This window comes from Sarcophilus harrisii, chromosome 2 (assembly GCF_902635505.1).
Source record: "Sarcophilus harrisii chromosome 2, mSarHar1.11, whole genome shotgun sequence".
Lineage (NCBI taxonomy): Eukaryota > Metazoa > Chordata > Mammalia > Dasyuromorphia > Dasyuridae > Sarcophilus > Sarcophilus harrisii.
In genome coordinates, this window is record NC_045427.1 from 131,922,598 (window position 1) to 131,939,958 (window position 17,361).

Sequence of the window (17,361 nt, forward strand, 5' to 3'; positions counted from 1 at the left end):
AATGCTCTTGTGATGATTGGGCTTGGCTGAATCTCATGCCAAACTTTCTGCAGATTTCTTTTTGCTTCCAACTGCTTTTTATAGTTTAATGAGGTGATACAGCTCATTTCCCATCATCCTTCTCAAAATGTTTTATAAATGACTTTTTACTCTAGATTATGTGTGGCATATCTTTGGCTCTTATGATTCTTTGCTTGGCAAGATCATCTGTTTGGATAGGGTATTTCTTGGTATGTTTGGCATCTTCACTAAGGTGATTGTTTTATACCCACTATGAAACTTTCCTTAACAAGGTCAACATCTAAATTTTAATTTATCTCCCCTTTTGTTAAGCCAACAATAGATCAGGTTGAAGCTGCTCTATTCGTTCTTAGTATCTTTTCCTTATTCATATTTTGACCTCTTTATAATTAGTGGAGGAATGCTGATTCTGAAATGACTCCCACTTCAGCAATGAGTTATACAGAATCATTTTCTGTCTTTTAATATATAATTGTTTCAGGTTGCCCACTATCACCGTTACTATTTAATATTGTATTAGAAATGCTAGCTATAGCAATAAGAGCTGAGAAAGAGATTAAAGGAATAAGAATAGGCAATGAGGAAGCCAAATTATCACTCTTTGCCGATGACATGATGGTATACTTAGAGAATCCCAGAGATTCTGCTAAAAAGTTATTAGAAATAATCCACAACTTTAGCAAAGTTGCTGGTTATAAAATAAACCCACATAAGTCATCAGCATTCTTATATATCACTAACAAAATCCAACAGTCAGAGTTACAAAGAGAAATTCCATTTAAAGTAACTACTGATAATATAAAATATTTAGGAATCTATCTGCCAAGGGAAAATCAGAAACTTTATGAGCAAAATTACAGACCACTTTTCACACAAATTAAGTCTGATCTAACCAATTGGAAAAATATTAAATGCTCTTGGATAGGGCGCGCAAATATAATAAAGATGACAATATTACCTAAACTAATCTATTTATTTAGCGCTATACCAATCAGACTCCCAAAAAACTATTTTAATGACCTAGAAAAAATAACAACAAAGTTCATATGGAAAAACAAAAGGTCAAGAATTTCAAGGGAATTAATGAAAAAAAAATCAAATGATGGTGGCTTAGCTGTACCAGATCTAAAATTATATTATAGAGCAGCAGTTACCAAAACTATTTGGTATTGGCTAAGGAATAGATTAGTTGATCAGTGGAATAGATTAGGTTCAAGGGATAAAACAGTCAACAAATATAGCAACCTAGTCTTTGACAAACCCAAAGATCCCAGCTTTTGGGATAAGAACTTACTGTTTGATAAAAATTGCTGGGAAAATTGGAAACTAATATGGCAGAAACTAGGCATTGATCCATACTTAACGCCGTACACCAAGATAAGGTCAAAATGGGTTCATGACCTAGGCATAAAGAATGAAATTATTAATAAATTAGAGGAACATAGGATAGTTTACCTCTCAGACCTGTGGAAGGGGAAGGTCTTTATGACCAAAGCAGAACTAGAGATCATTACTGATCACAAAATAGAAAATTTCGATTATACCAAACTGAAAAGTTTTTGTACAAACAAAACTAATGCAGACAAGATTAGAGGGAAGCAATAAACTGGGAAAATATTTTTACAGTCAAAGGTTCTGATAAAGGCCTCATTTCCAAAATATATAGAGAATTAACTCTAATTTATAAAAATCAAGCCATTCTCCAATTGAAAATGGTCAAAGGATATGAACAGACAATTCTCAGATGAAGAAATTGAAACTATTTCTAGTCATATGAAAAGATGCTCCAAGTCATTATTAATCAGAGAAATGCAAATTAAGACAACTCTAAGATACCACTACACACCTGTCAGATTGGCTAAGATGACAGGAAAAAATAATGATGATTGTTGGAGGGGATGCGGGAAAACTGGGACATTGATGCATTGTTGGTGGAGTTGTGAACGAATCCAACCATTTTGGAGAGTAGTTTGGAACTATGCTCAAAAAGTTATCAAACTGTGCATACCCTTTGATCCAGCAGTGTTACTACTGGGATTATATCCCAAAGAGATTATAAAGAAGGGAAAGGGACCTGTATGTGCACGAATGTTTGTGGCAGCCCTTTTTGTAGTGGCTAGAAACTGGAAACTGAATGGATGTCCATCAGTTGGAGAATGGCTGAATAAATTGTGGTATATGAAAATTATGGAATATTACTGTTCTGTAAGAAATGACCAACAGGATGATTTCAGAAAGGCCTGGAGAGACTTACACGAACTGATGCTGAGTGAAATGAGCAGGACCAGGAGATCATTATATACTTCAACAACAATACTAGATGATGACCAGTTCTGATGGATCAGGCCATCCTCAGCAACGAGATCAACCAAATCATTTCTAATGGAGCAGTAATGAACTGAACTAGCTATACCCAGAAAAAGAACTCTGGGAGATGACTAAAAACCATTACATTGAATTCCCAATCCCTATGTTTATGCACACCTGCATTTTTGATTTCCTTCACAAGCTAATTGTACAATAATTCAGAGTCTGATTCTTTTTGTACAGCAAAATAATGTTTTGGTCATGTATACTTATTATGTATCTAAGTTATATTTTAATATATTTAACATCTACTGGTCATCCTGCCATTTAGGGGAGGGGGTGGGGGGGGTAAGAGGTGAAAAAATTGGAACAAGAGGTTTGGCAATTGTTAATGCTGTAAAGTTACCCATGTATATATCCTGTAAATAAAAGGCTATTAAATAAAAAAAAAAATATATATATATATATATATATATAATTGTTTCTCACACTGTAGACAGTGTTTAATGATATGGAAGCATGAGATTTATATGAAATCTATAAAGCCTTTGGTTTCTCTCATTTTCTAAACATAAATCACATTTCTCTAACATATTTCTCAACAATTATTTTATAAACCCATCTTCACTTTGAAGTTACTAGGCATAAAAGTTCATAATGACTTAGGTTATAGTAACTTTTCAAATTCTTAAAAAAAAAACATGATAAAGGCAACAGACTGGATATGAGGAGGAGAGTGTAATGAGGAATAAGAGAGAATGAAGAGAAAAGAGAACAGGTATTCCATCTGGGCCAAAGGCATTTGGAATGCTATAGATAAGGGATGTCAAGTAAGCCAATTTGGCTAGAATACAGTGTCTGGTAAGGAATAAAGTAAAATCAGATTAGAATGGGAGATTGCATTCTGAAAGATGCTGACAAGCTTTAAATTCTCAAGAAAAGAGTTTATTTTTTAAGCAGATACAATAGGATGCTCCTAAAGATTTTTGAACAGACAAGTGACAGTCTTGCTGTAGGAATATCATTTTGGCAGATGGGTGCTAAAAACAGATTAGAAAGTAGTAGAAATTGGAAGCAAGGAGATTCATCAGGAGCCTACTATAATAATCCAAACAAGGATCAAGTAGAGTGTGGTTTTGTGTGAGTGGAGAAAAAGGGGGGGGGGAGGGTAGTGAGGAGGTTGCAAGAGATCTTTTGAATATAGAAGTTCTTTTTTATTTTATTTCTTTTATTTGTAATTTAAAAAATAAAACAACCATTCCAAAACATGGTAGGAAAAAAAAAAAGATGATTGCGTGTAAATTTGCAAATCTATTATGTATAATTGCTTTTCTAAAATATATATAATAAAGTTATCATGTATATTTTTTTTTCCATTTTTTCTTCCCTCCTCCAAGATTTCTACCATTACACACACACACACACACACACACACACACATGTAAAATATTTCTATACATCTATTTATCAGTTCATTCTCTAGATACAGATCCCTTCATAGGGTCTTTGTAGTTAGTTCTTTTAGCTCATTTCTTCCTATAATGTCAACTTGTTGCTCTTTGAACAAAGAGGTCACTTTTAGAATGCTAACAATTAGGCTAATTGCTTAAATGGTTAAAAAACTGTGTAAAAAAAAAATAGCACTATGCCCTTATTGCTTTGGTCTCTGTTACTCCCTTTGACCCTAGAGGGCATATCTCTTTGCAAAAGTACAGTTGATAGAATCATAGGATTTTATAATGGCAGGACTTCAACATAGATAAGGTTCAACCTTTAAGCAATTAGGTAATAGCTACAGTGTAGATCATTGGGCCTGGAATCAGGAAGACCTGAGTTCAAATTTGACCTTAGATACTTACTAGCTGTATAAACTGGGAAAGCAAGTTAACTTCTTTTATCTTCAGTTTTCTCATATATAAAGTGGAGGTAATAATAATCCCTATTTCTCAGGATTATTAAGAAGAGCAATTGAGGTAATATTTGTGCCTACCTCAGTAGCACAATATTGGTACTATATAAATGCTTATTCTCTTCCTCTTCCTCCTATATATTCAAAAGAACTCCCACTACAACATACCTGATGTGTGGTCATATGCCTTTGACTGAAAAATTTTTAATAAGGAGTGACCAATGGTGTCCTAAAGTATTACATTCTTCTCTTGGTTAGCACTGATTTTTTAGAAAAATTTATCCCTTGATTTCAGAAAAGCCTGGAGAGACTTACATGAACTGATGCTGAATGAAATGAGCAGGACCAGGACATCATTATATACTTCAACAATACTATATGATGATCAATTCTGATGGACTTGGCCATCTTCAGCAATGAGATGAACCAAATCATTTCCAATGGAGCAGTAATGAACTGAACCAGCTACACCCAGAGAACTCTATGAACCACTACATAGAATTCCCAATCCCTATATTTTTGTCTGCCTGCATTTTTGATTTCCTTCACAGGCTAATTGTAAACTATTTCAGAGTCCGATTTTTTTTATACAACAAAATAACTGTTTGGACATGTATACTTATTTTGTATTTAATTTAGACTTTAACATATTTAACATGTATTGGTCAGCCTGCCATTTAGGGGAGGGGGTAGAGGGAAGGAGGGGAAAAACTGGAACAAAAGGGTTGGCAATCGTCAATGCTGTAAAATTACCCATGTGTATAACTTGTAAATAAAAAGCTATTAAAAAAAGAAAAAGAAGAAAAGCTTATCCTATATAGAGAGCCTAAATTTGCTTTTCTACAGTTTCCACCAAGTGATCCTATTTCTGCTCTTTGGGTCCAAATAGAACAAGTCCAAAACCTTCAAGGCAGGGACAGTGTTTTATCTTCCTTTATATCCCCAGCACTTAATATAATGCCTGATATATAGTAGACATTTTATTGTTGTTAGTTTTTCAGTCACTTGCCAGTAGTGTCTGACATTTCTTAACCCAATTTGAGGTTTTTCTTGACAAAGATACTGAAGTTTTTTGTCATTTCCTTCTTTAGTTCATTTTACAGATGAGTAAACTGAGGCAAACAGGGTGGAGTGATATGCCCAAGATCATCTAGATAGTGTCTGAGGCCAAATTTGAACTCAAGATAAGTCTTCCTCATTCCATGACTTGTACTTTACCAAATATAGCTCCCATAGGCATTCAATTAAAATTTATTGATTGACTGACAATCTAAACACACCAAATTTCATCCAAATTTTAATTCAAATGGCATCTAACTGAAGCTCTTCAACATCTTGGTTACTTTCTTTGAATACTTCCAAGATGATAAATGTTCTTCTTAACATATGACACCCAAAACCAAATATAATGACCCAAGAGTTACTTTGACCAGGGAAAAGTGACTCTATGACCGCTAGCATTTAAATAAAACTTTAAAGTTTGTAAGATGCTTTTTATTTGTTGTCTCATTTGATCTTCACAACAATCTTATGAGATAGTTGTTCTGATCTAGGAACAGATCTGCTTTGATCTTAAAGCCACTCTGCATTTCATTACCTTTTCTGGCTGCCACATCACACAATTGATTCTTCTTGAATTTGTAATCCACTGAGGTTTCAAGATCTTTTATCAGATAAACAACTATCAAAACATTCTTCCCCCTGAATTATACTTGTAAAGTGGATTTTTAAAACTTTACTTTATTCTATTAAATGTCATTTTATTAGATTAGATTATTAGATTTATTAGATATATTAATATATAGATATTAATAGACTAATCTATTATTAGATTAGATTAGATCTGACAATAAACTGTCAGATTTATTAGATAAACAAGTTCAATATTCTAACTTGTTTAGATCTTCTAGGATCAGACCTCTGTCATTTAATGTGCTATCTCACTTCCTCGCCCTCCCCATCTTTATGTTATATGTAAGTTGGAAGATCTTGTTATTTATACTTTGATCCAAGGCAGCACAAGGAAATTGATCCCTGGGGAATTTTACTGGAAAAAAAAATCTCTTCTTCTGAGATGACCTTGAACTATTAATCAACAAACCAATCAATTTATTAAATTTATTAAAGCATCTACTATGTTCCAGACACTATACAAAATTTGAAGACACAAAAGAGGCAAAAGAAAGTCCTGTCTTCAAAGATTTTATAATCTAATGGCGGAGACTATTAATGAATATTCTTTTAGCCTGCCCTTTCGATCAGTTCTGAAGCTATAAAAATCATATTATTAAGATTTTATCAATTCTCTTCAAGACCAGCATGGAAGAATTTATCAAATTTTTTACTAAAATCTAGATAAACCATATGTATAGTTCTCTTTTATTTATTATTATTAAGTTTGGTAACTTTCTTAAAAAAAGAAATAAAATTATTCAGGCATGGCTTGCCATGTTGGTTCATTATGATCATCCAGTGATTTTAGACCTCCTCATCAACCATTCTTTTAAGAATTCATGCTAAAGTTTTGCCAAATATCAAAGTCCAACTCAGTGGCTTGTAAAGTGCAAGATTCTTAAGATTAAGCTTTTCTGTGAATAGTAGGGAAAAGCAATTGATAGACTATTCATCTATTGTCTCCCATGAATATTTCTTACTGAAAATCCTCTGGATACCTGTTAAATCCTGAGGTCCCCCTAATTTTATCCCAAAAGACTCTTCATAAGGGCTTATGATTGTAATGCCATCTCAGTAATGAAGCTCCCTGTGTGTTCCATTTTATAGGACCTGTGGGAACACATGGGGCCTCCTGCCAGTGTTAAATTCCCAGTGAAACTTGGTCCCAGGAAGTTAACACCAGCTGGAATCCTTTTGTGGCACTCATATGGTGGCAATGGCTAGAGGCCAAGGGAGCAGGCAGGCCATGCCCTAGGGCTAGAGGAAGAGAAGAAAGCTGTCTCAGAACTGGCAAGTGTCTTTGGGAGGAGTCATCAGAAGCAAGTGGCACTCGACTTCTAGTGAGGGGTTTGAGAGTGTTGAGTGAATACAAAGCATCAGTATCTGTATTGGGTGATGCTGTAAGTATATTCAGAGTTCTAATTACAGCAGTGGGAATGAAGAATTCTTACAGAGTGTAAGGAAATCTAGTAGAAGGATAGAGGTTCAATGGTGGAAAGGGACTAAAGGAAGGGCTGGCAACACAGTGAAGATGACTTTCCTCCTTGGTACAACCACAAAGGGAGATTGAAGGATGTCTTTGGATTCTACAATTCTAAAACTGAACCTGAATTCCAAAAATAATTTAGTAAGATAGCAAATAACTTTAGTTATTTATTAATTCTGGTTGAAAAGAAAAGCTCTATTTATCAAGTCCTCCTATCACTTAAGGCAACATATTCAAATAATTCAGTAATAAAAGCTGAAGCAATATCCTGTCATTGCAAGGACTGGTCATAGTTAGAAACATAAGATCTACTTGTTTCCTTTAGCATAGGATTAGACCTTGTCATTGGCCATGTTACTCACTTGTCTCTAAGTTTTCTTGTCTGTAAATGAAATGAGTTCTGCCTTGTCAATATAATTAACTATATAAATGAATATCATGAAATTGCCTTACTTATTCATAAGAAAATCTTTATAAATGCATTAGGTGGATGGGAACCCTATCCCCATCCTTACTCCAAAAGGGAAGGCGTAAATGGGAGACCTAAAGAATGTACCCTTTATCCTATCACCCTTGTCTCCAACTTTAGTTGTGACTAGTAATGTTGGGAATTATTTGGATAATCCCACCCATTTAATAACAGCTATAATAGTTAGCATTTTGTTGCATAGTACTTTTAAGTTTGCAAAAATCTTCTTTACAAATATTGTCTTATTTTGTCTTTAAAATAATCCTAGGAGATAGGTGCCGTTTTTATCCTCATTTTCTGAATGAGGAAACTGAGGAAGACAGAAAAATTTAAGTGAGTTACACAAGCTCACACAGAGATCTTTTGGCTTTCAAAGACATAATTAAGAGGAAATTGGGATGTTTTATTAGCTTTTAACCATGAGAAGAATATTCAGTAAAGCAGAAGACATTTTTCTCTGATGACTGAGGGGAAAACAATACAAAATTGATAAGTTCTTAGTCCCCTTGGTTGAACATGATGCTAATGATTTTGGAGAATAGAGGGTTTTCTGCTCCCTAAACAAGCATTTGTGCAGCCAGAGTGTGAAATTCTGCAGGCCTCTCTCTGAATGACTAGTACTCCTGCACTTGACTTCATTGGCTGACAAAGAGAAGAGTCTTCTCTACTATTGTCACAGAATATACTCCTGGAGTTGGGAATGATCCAGTATGATTACAACTAGCTTTAGTTATGCATTAATTCTAATTGAAAAGGAAAAAAAAAAAACCTCTACTTATCAAGTCCTCCTATCATGCAATGCAATATATTCCAATAATTGAGTAATAAAAGCTTAAGCAATATCCTGTCATTGCATGGATTGGTCAAAGATGGAAAGGTAAGACCTAGCTGCTTCTTTTTGCATAAGGAAAGAGAATTTATGGGAATAGGAGAACTAGAATAGTAGAAGAATGTGTTGGGATATGCTCAATAGTCAGAGAATTATAAAACCCAAAGTCCCCTTCCCACAGGTTAAAGGAATAAGTATTAAGATAGATTAAGGTATATTTTATATTGCCCTTAAAAAAAGTAAAAGAAACATTTCAAAATTGCTGGGAAAAATAAGTTTATATGTAAAATTTTAACTTCAGTTAGCTGATTTTTAAAAATTTTACCCTTTCTACTTGTCATTTACTATCCATGTGACCTTAGACAAGTCACTTAGCATCCCTAGGTCTCAGTTTACTCTTTTGCAAAATGAGAAGTTGGACAAGAAGACTTCTAAGGTCTCTTCTATAAATTGATTACCCTCATCTCCTGTTAATTGCTACCTGCATTGCATTGAGCTATATCTGTAGATAGAAAAGTATATTGTGTCATTTCTACCATCAAGAAGCTTGAATTCCAATTAAGGAGATAAGGGATGTATATTTAAAATTAAATAACAAACAATACAAGAGTTGGAGAGAGGCTCTTGAACAAGGTGTAATTCTTTAGAGATGTTACAGTGTTGTTTGGAAGCCAGCAGGGGGAGCCTGAACTGTAGCTAGGAGACTAAAGGTAAATGTTCTTGGACATGGAACTGATGGAGAACCGGGTCATCATCACAAAAATTTTTTGCATGTGTATGATTGCCTTTTCAAGATCAAGAAACTCTTCTTTCCTCCTTGCATTACAATACTTAACGAAGAGAAAAAAATATCATGTTTGATCTAAATTCGGGGGCATTCATTCAACAAACACTTATGGAAAATCTCTGAAGTTCAAGGCATTGGCTAGCTGAGGGTGGATCCAGGACTAGTGATGGAGGGTGTTGCTAGACCTAGGGCTGAAACACAGAAGAACAAGAAAGAACAAGATAAAGCCCTTGTCCTTAAAAGGAATTAGGGGCTAGTGGAGATGCAACAAATGAACTTGTCATTTTTCTTGTTTTAGTAAGGCACAAAACACAAATCTCTATCCCTATATATTCCTTGTTGTTAAGCTATTTCAGTCATAGCTAGTTCTTCACAACCCATTTTAGGGTTTTCTGACAAAGATACTAGAAGGAAACAAATATAGCACCCTAGTCTTTGACAAACCTAAAGATCCCAGCTTTTGGGATAAGAACTTACTGTTTGATAAAAATTGCTGGGAAATTTGGAAACTAATATGGCAGAAACTAGGCATTGATCCATACTTAACGCCGTACACCAAGATAAGGTCAAAATGGGTTCATGACCTAGGCATAAAGATTGAAATTATTAATAAATTAGAGGAACATAGGATAGTTTACCTCTCAGACCTGTGGAAGGGGAAGGTCTTTATGACCAAAGCAGAACTAGAGATCATTACTGATCACAAAATAGAAAATTTCGATTATACCAAACTGAAAAGTTTTTGTACAAACAAAACTAATGCAGACAAGATTAGAAGGGAAGCAATAAACTGGGAAAATATTTTTACAGTCAAAGGTTCTGATAAAGGCCTCATTTCCAAAATATATAGAGAATTAACTCTAATTTATAAAAAATCAAGCCATTCTCCAATTGAAAAATGGTCAAAGGATATGAACAGACAATTCTCAGATGAAGAAATTGAAACTATTTCTAGTCATATGAAAAGATGCTCCAAGTCATTATTAATCAGAGAAATGCAAATTAAGACAAATCTAAGATACCACTACACACCTGTCAGATTGGCTAAGATGACAGGAAAAAATAATGATGATTGTTGGAGGGGATGCGGGAAAACTGGGACATTGATGCATTGTTGGTGGAGTTGTGAACGAATCCAACCATTTTGGAGAGTAGTTTGGAACTATGCTCAAAAAGTTATCAAACTGTGCATACCCTTTGATCCAGCAGTGTTACTACTGGGATTATATCCCAAAGAGATTATAAAGAAGGGAAAGGGACCTGTATGTGCACGAATGTTTGTGGCAGCCCTTTTTGTAGTGGCTAGAAACTGGAAACTGAATGGATGTCCATCAGTTGGAGAATGGCTGAATAAATTGTGGTATATGAAAATTATGGAATATTACTGTTCTGTAAGAAATGACCAACAGGATGATTTCAGAAAGGCCTGGAGAGACTTACACGAACTGATGCTGAGTGAAATGAGCAGGACCAGGAGATCATTATATACTTCAACAACAATACTAGATGATGACCAGTCCTGATGGATCAGGCCATCCTCAGCAACGAGATCAACCAAATCATTTCTAATGGAGCAGTAATGAACTGAACTAGCTATACCCAGAAAAAGAACTCTGGGAGATGACTAAAAACCATTACATTGAATTCCCAATCCCTATATTTATGCACACCTGCATTTTTGATTTCCTTCACAAGCTAATTGTACAATAATTCAGAGTCTGATTCTTTTTGTACAGCAAAATAATGTTTTGGTCATATATTAAAAAAAAAAAGATACTAGAAGGATTTGCCATTTTCTTCTCCAGCTTATTATACGAATGAGGAAACTGAGGCAAACAGGGTTAAGTGACTTGCTAAGGATCACACAGCTAGTAAGCATCTGAGATTTGAACTCAGGTATTCCTGACTCCAGGTCTGTCACTCCAACCATTGTATCACTTATTTGATTTTATATATATATATATATATATATGTATATATATATATATATATATATTCACCCACATGGAAAAATGGACAGAGTATATACACATATACATAGATATATGTATAATATATATTTCTAAAAGGTAATATGGCACAGTACTGAACACATTTGGATGTTAGGAAGATCTGAGTTCAAATTCTGCTTGACCAAGATTCTAAGATAAACATAAAGGATTGATTCTTTAGATTGTAGAACACTCTGCACTCTATTTCCACAAACAAAGGAAATTAAATCATAGGTCCCTAAATCCATAGAAATGTATGCTTCTCCCCAAGTAACTATAAATTATATGGGCAGTGGGGAAAGGAAACAAGCATTTATTAAGTGGATGCTACATGTGAAATTTATAGCCTACTCAGCACTGTAGAAACTTTCTCATTTGATCTTCACAATAATCCCTGGGAAGTAGGGACTATAATTAGTTCTCTTTTGTCAAAGAATGAAATGAAGGTGAGAGAGATTAAAAAACTTCCCTAGGGTCATACAGCTAGTGTATTAGGCTAGATTGGTCTTGACTTCAGTCCTGGTCCTTTACCCCATGTTCTACCTAGCTGTCTCAAAGCAACTTTTCCCTACTTCTTTCCGATAGAAAGTAGTCACCTACAAAGTGGCTGTATGGATATGGATTTTCTTTGTGGCCCCTTTCTATCTCTCTGTCACATCCTGGACTATTAATTAAGTGTATATGAATATATAAACTACCTTGGCAATTTGCTGTCAACATTTTTTTTTAACATTCTTGTCATTATTCTTTTCTTTTTCTTATTTAAAACACTACTTTCATTATTCAGGCTGTGGGTCTCATGACTGGCTTAAAAAGTGTTGGGGTTTTCCCCTGAGTGCTCCCAACCTCAGCAAGATTATAGTAAAGCTTAAGAATTTGTCTGGATTATCTACATAACATTCTTAAAATTCTCCCCAAGTCCCACCATTTGTTTGGAACAACCATCCCCAAAATCCATACTTGTTCACATACCTAAGCATTCTTTCACTGAATTCTAGTCAGTTATAATGATGATCAAACATTACTACTCAGGCTAGTGCATGCAATTTGAGCTAGATTTTGCTTGCAGTTAAATCTTCACATAATCCAGCTCCTTGGAACTTTTGTAGAACAGTTCTTTATGAATGCTGAACTCTCCAGGCAGACCTCTAGCTGTTTTAGCTACATTGGTACCAAAGAAACATGAAGGCCTGAATGAATAGCCAAATCCATTCATCAGTATTCCAACCCAGCAGCTCCAATCTCATGCACCAGTAGACAGGGTCTAATTGCAGAGTATTCTGAGGGCAACCCAAGCCTACTGACCCCTTAGCCTCTTATTCAAATGAATGTCTACTTTTAGGTTTGACTTGCATGGATACTTACTCAGTCTTCACAAGTTTCTGGACCAAGTGGGATACTTAAAATTCTTTTAATAAATATCTTCTGTATTTTATTGTTTATAAAAATTTTAAATCTTTTTTTTCAAAAAAGGTTTTGACATTTTTCTCCTTTATGATTTTATTTTTAGACATTTTTACTTATTTATCTAATTTTTTTTTGGAGAACTAGTTATGGTGAGTAGTTTGGAGTAGATAGGGAGCTGGTTTTATAATCAAGAGGATCTGGATTTGAGTCCTAACTCTGACAAAGGCTGTATGACTATGAGCAAGGGACAGTTTCTCAAATCTCTTGACAACTCTCTAAAAAAGATAAATTGCAGAAAATGCACCTGCATTATTTGAGGTAAGGAAGCCAATTCCTTATGCCAGCGAAACCACAGATCTAGCTAGACCTCTCCCTATATATTTTTTGAGACCTCAAGGCAGAGGGCATGTCATTCTGAATTTGGGCCAGGAATATGGGCATTCAAATTTAATCTCTGACACTTACTTTGATCTGAGAAAATCACTTTTTGTTTGTGTGCCTCAGGGCTTATCTCTTAAGTATCAAACAGTTAAATTAAGTATCAATTAAGTATTAAACAGTTAATTAAATCATTAAACAGGTTCCTTTCTGAATGAGTTGTTGGTCTAGAATGATATTGGATAATGGAACTAGAGTTAGGGGTCTTGGAGTTCAAATTCTTGCAATGCTATTCATTATATATCTGGTAGTGTTTGCCCTTCATTTTTGAAAAGGACTAAAGACATCATGGAGTGATGTCTTGACTCAGGTGTGAATTGGATTTAATTGAGTCACAGTTTCGCAAAGTCTTCAATTTCATTCTCTCCTAGAGAGACCATCTAAGACCAATGGTAAGATTAAAGTTGGGATGACTGGAGATGGCTCAGGATGTAGTGCATGACCTTGGCATCTTTGATGTCTGACCAAGTTCTAAGTGCTCTACAGTACCTGCTTCAGCTGCCTTCATGGCTGTTAGAACAAATTGTTTTCATCTGTCCATTCCTCAGAAAAAGTCTTCACATATTTGCTGTAGACAACTTTTTAACTCACCGGTGCATTTGAGATCCTTCAGTTACTGTAGTGTGGCAGTCGTGCTTGGAGCCACAGGTGAGAGTTGAATGAATAAGGTGGATACCAAAGGTGTCTTGGAAGGGTTTTAGCAAGTCCTCCCCCCAGATGTGCTGTTTCTTTCTGAGCATCTCATATGTGTAACCATGAATAAAGGAACTTAGCCTCTCTCGGGTTTGTTTTCCTTATTTTTATATATAGACATATATAGACATATATAGACATATAGTCTATATATAGACATATATAGACATTAGGTGAACTCTGAAGGACCTTTGTCCCTCTAAATTTATTAACCAGAGTTATTTTTCCTAGTTATTAATCTTTTGAAATTTTTAGGTCAATTTAAAAAATTCTCTTTATTTTGTGCAACTAGATGGTACAGTGGATAGAACATCAGCCCTGAAGTTGGGAGGATCTGAGTTCAAATCTAGATTCAGATACTTAACATTTGCTAGTTGTGTGATCATGAATAAGTCACTTCACCCCAATAAAAAATTCTTTTTTATTGTATTTTTATTTAGAACAAAATATTTTAGTTGGCAAGGTGTGGACCTTGCTTTCAGAAAAGCTTTGCTGATGTACCTTGGAAAGATGATGTAGGATTCATGGATATTCTGTAACCCAGTCCCAGATAGATAAACAGGTGAAGAAGAGATTCTGATTTGAGACACTCAAAAAGGCCTGTCAGACTTGGCCTAATAAGGTGGCATAATGGATAGATTCCTAGTATGAGGAGAAAGGATTATTGTAAAGATCAAATATGATAATATTTGCAAAAAGTGCTTGGCACAGTGCCTGGTAGATAGTAGGTACTATATAAATACTAAACATTATTACTGTAATTATGTTTGTATTATATTCTATTATTGTTATTTTTTTAGCTTTCACTTTTGGAATCTGGTAAAAGAGAGACCTTGGGAACTTGACTCCTCTAAAGTTTGAAATAGCCTTGGTCCTTGATCTCTGCATTTGTTCTTTGCAATTGTAGGTAAGGGAGATCAGAGATTTGACCTCCTGTTTTTAAAGGTGAAAAGGATGCTTTGTTATCCTGGTATTCCAGAGTGTGGTTTCATAGCCAATGGAGCAAGGAGTAAAATTCAGGAGTGACCTTCAGAGTTTATATTCTGTAGTAGTTTAAAGGAAGACCCATGCAGAAGTAATGCAACCTTTGGACATGAAGTTGGTGGGGACAATGTTTATATAGGAACTGAAGGAAATTACTCATCCCAATTGTGTAGAAAAGAATGTTTCTCAAGTATTAAGGAAAATATATTTTGTTTGTGCTGTCTTCAAAGTAAATATCCCTTTATTAAAAACTAATTGACTTTCAGTGATTAAATGGAACTGTGACATTAATAACTGGTCTCTAACAGTAGAAGGAAATTTAGTCAGTGGAGGCTGCAGTCATGTCAGTAGAAAAGATACTCCTGTTCTGGATGTCCTAGAGACCTGAGGGGAGTAGATATAGTTTGTAACAGATTACAACAGTGTCATCTCTTACCCCTAAAGTATACATATGAAGAAAGCACCCATTTGGGGACCTACTTATCTTTCTCCAGCTTCGCAACTGCAATGACAAAAAATGATTAATGTTCCATACACCTTGTTCTTTTCTCAAGAAATGCTCCAGAGATACTTATTTGCTATCTTTATGACACTATGGGTCATAAAAAAACTTCTCCACCATTAAAGTTCTAAAAGTCACTGATCTATTTCATAAAGCATGTAAATTTTATTTTATTCTGTCCTATAAGAAAGCAGGACTGACTCCAGGGTAATATTAAGAGACATCATAAAAACCTGGGCCTCTGGCTGGAGGGTGTCTTTCACTTGGAAGAAGACATTGCCACAAATGAAATGTCTTTTACAAAAAGCCAAACCCCTTCTGCCATCATCCTCCAAATAACCTTGCAAAAGCTTGGACAGACACATCTTTAACCCACTGCAGGAACAGCTTGGCTATCATGTGAGCCAAGGCATTCGAGTCGGGTTTAGGCATCTGATGGACCTAGAGAGAACAGCCAATTGGAGAGCAGCTTATCCTCCACACCCACCTGTCAACCATTTATGCACTAGAGAAGAGAGAGTAAGTAAAGTTATTTTTCCTTTAGTTTTAATCTCAAGGAGATAGAAGTTGCTATGAGTTCATTCTTCCAGGAAAATTAGGCCAATTAACTATACCAAATTAGTAAATCAAGGGCCATTACAAAACTATTAATGTTTTTAAATTTTTTCTTAGAGTAATAATGTGTTTTAACACTTTTTCATATAATAATAATAAAGCTGGCTATAAAGTTAATAATCTGCTTTACAAATAATCTCATTTAAAACAATAAATATAATATTCCTTTTTTTCTAAGAAATAAAAGAAAGGAATAAACATCAAAGCTAACTTTAATCAATCTCAAGCAAATTTCCTGGATTTCTGATTCCTTCCCCATTGTGATTGGTGTTGGAATTTTCTAGTGAGATATTTGCTGCTCAATACATTTCAAGATTCATGTCCAATACAAGAATTGGATTCAATGCGTATATGTGGTTTTAGCTTGATATCCACATTTACAAAATCTAAAGAAATGCTGATATTTAGATATTATCAGTGTATAGTTAGTTCATTTGTTGGGTAACAACTAGCAGCATAAACTTTTTCAAATGTACAGTATACACCTCCTAGAAAAGGCTTTTCATTTTGGTGACTTACAAATACAAACAATAGCCTTTTTATAAAGAATGAGGGATTTTTGGTCTAGAGCCAAGGGTTCTAGTGAACAGATAGTTGGATTATGGGATTGAAAAATTTTAGTGTGGGTTTGTTTCTCCATTTGAAGAAGAATTTGTATCTTTTTCTTATCTAAGTGGATGTTATTATCCTCAACATAAAAAAAAAAAAAAAACACACCAAAAACCTTAAAGACTGAAAAAACTAAAAGAAACTATTTAAATCACTTTGAGCTCTTTGGGGAAAAGTTTGGCAAAATTAAGTCCAGGATGTGTTTATTTTTCTAAATTTTAACAGCAATGGTATGGAGAAAATATTGGAAAAGTGCAAGGATACAGGTTCAAACCTACATTCACTGTATCTGTACTTGGGGCAAATCAGTTTTCAACTTTGTACCTGGGTTTCCTTATAGATAAAATGAGGAGTTAGTACAAAATGATCTCTAAGGTTTTTTTCCCCATCTCCAAATTCAGTGAATTGGTGTTATGTGACATAACACCTTTTGAGAACAAAATTTAATTCTTGGATACCCTGAGGGATTGCTGATGGTTCCGCATTTTAAGAGGACAAAAGACAAACAAATAAGACTCAGTCTTGTTCAAGAGGAGTTGGATGCTCCTTTCTCATTAACGTGCCTAAGTGCATTCTACAAGCCAACTTATGCCCCCTTCACAGTCACCACTGAATCCTAAAGAATTGAATGGGGGTGAGG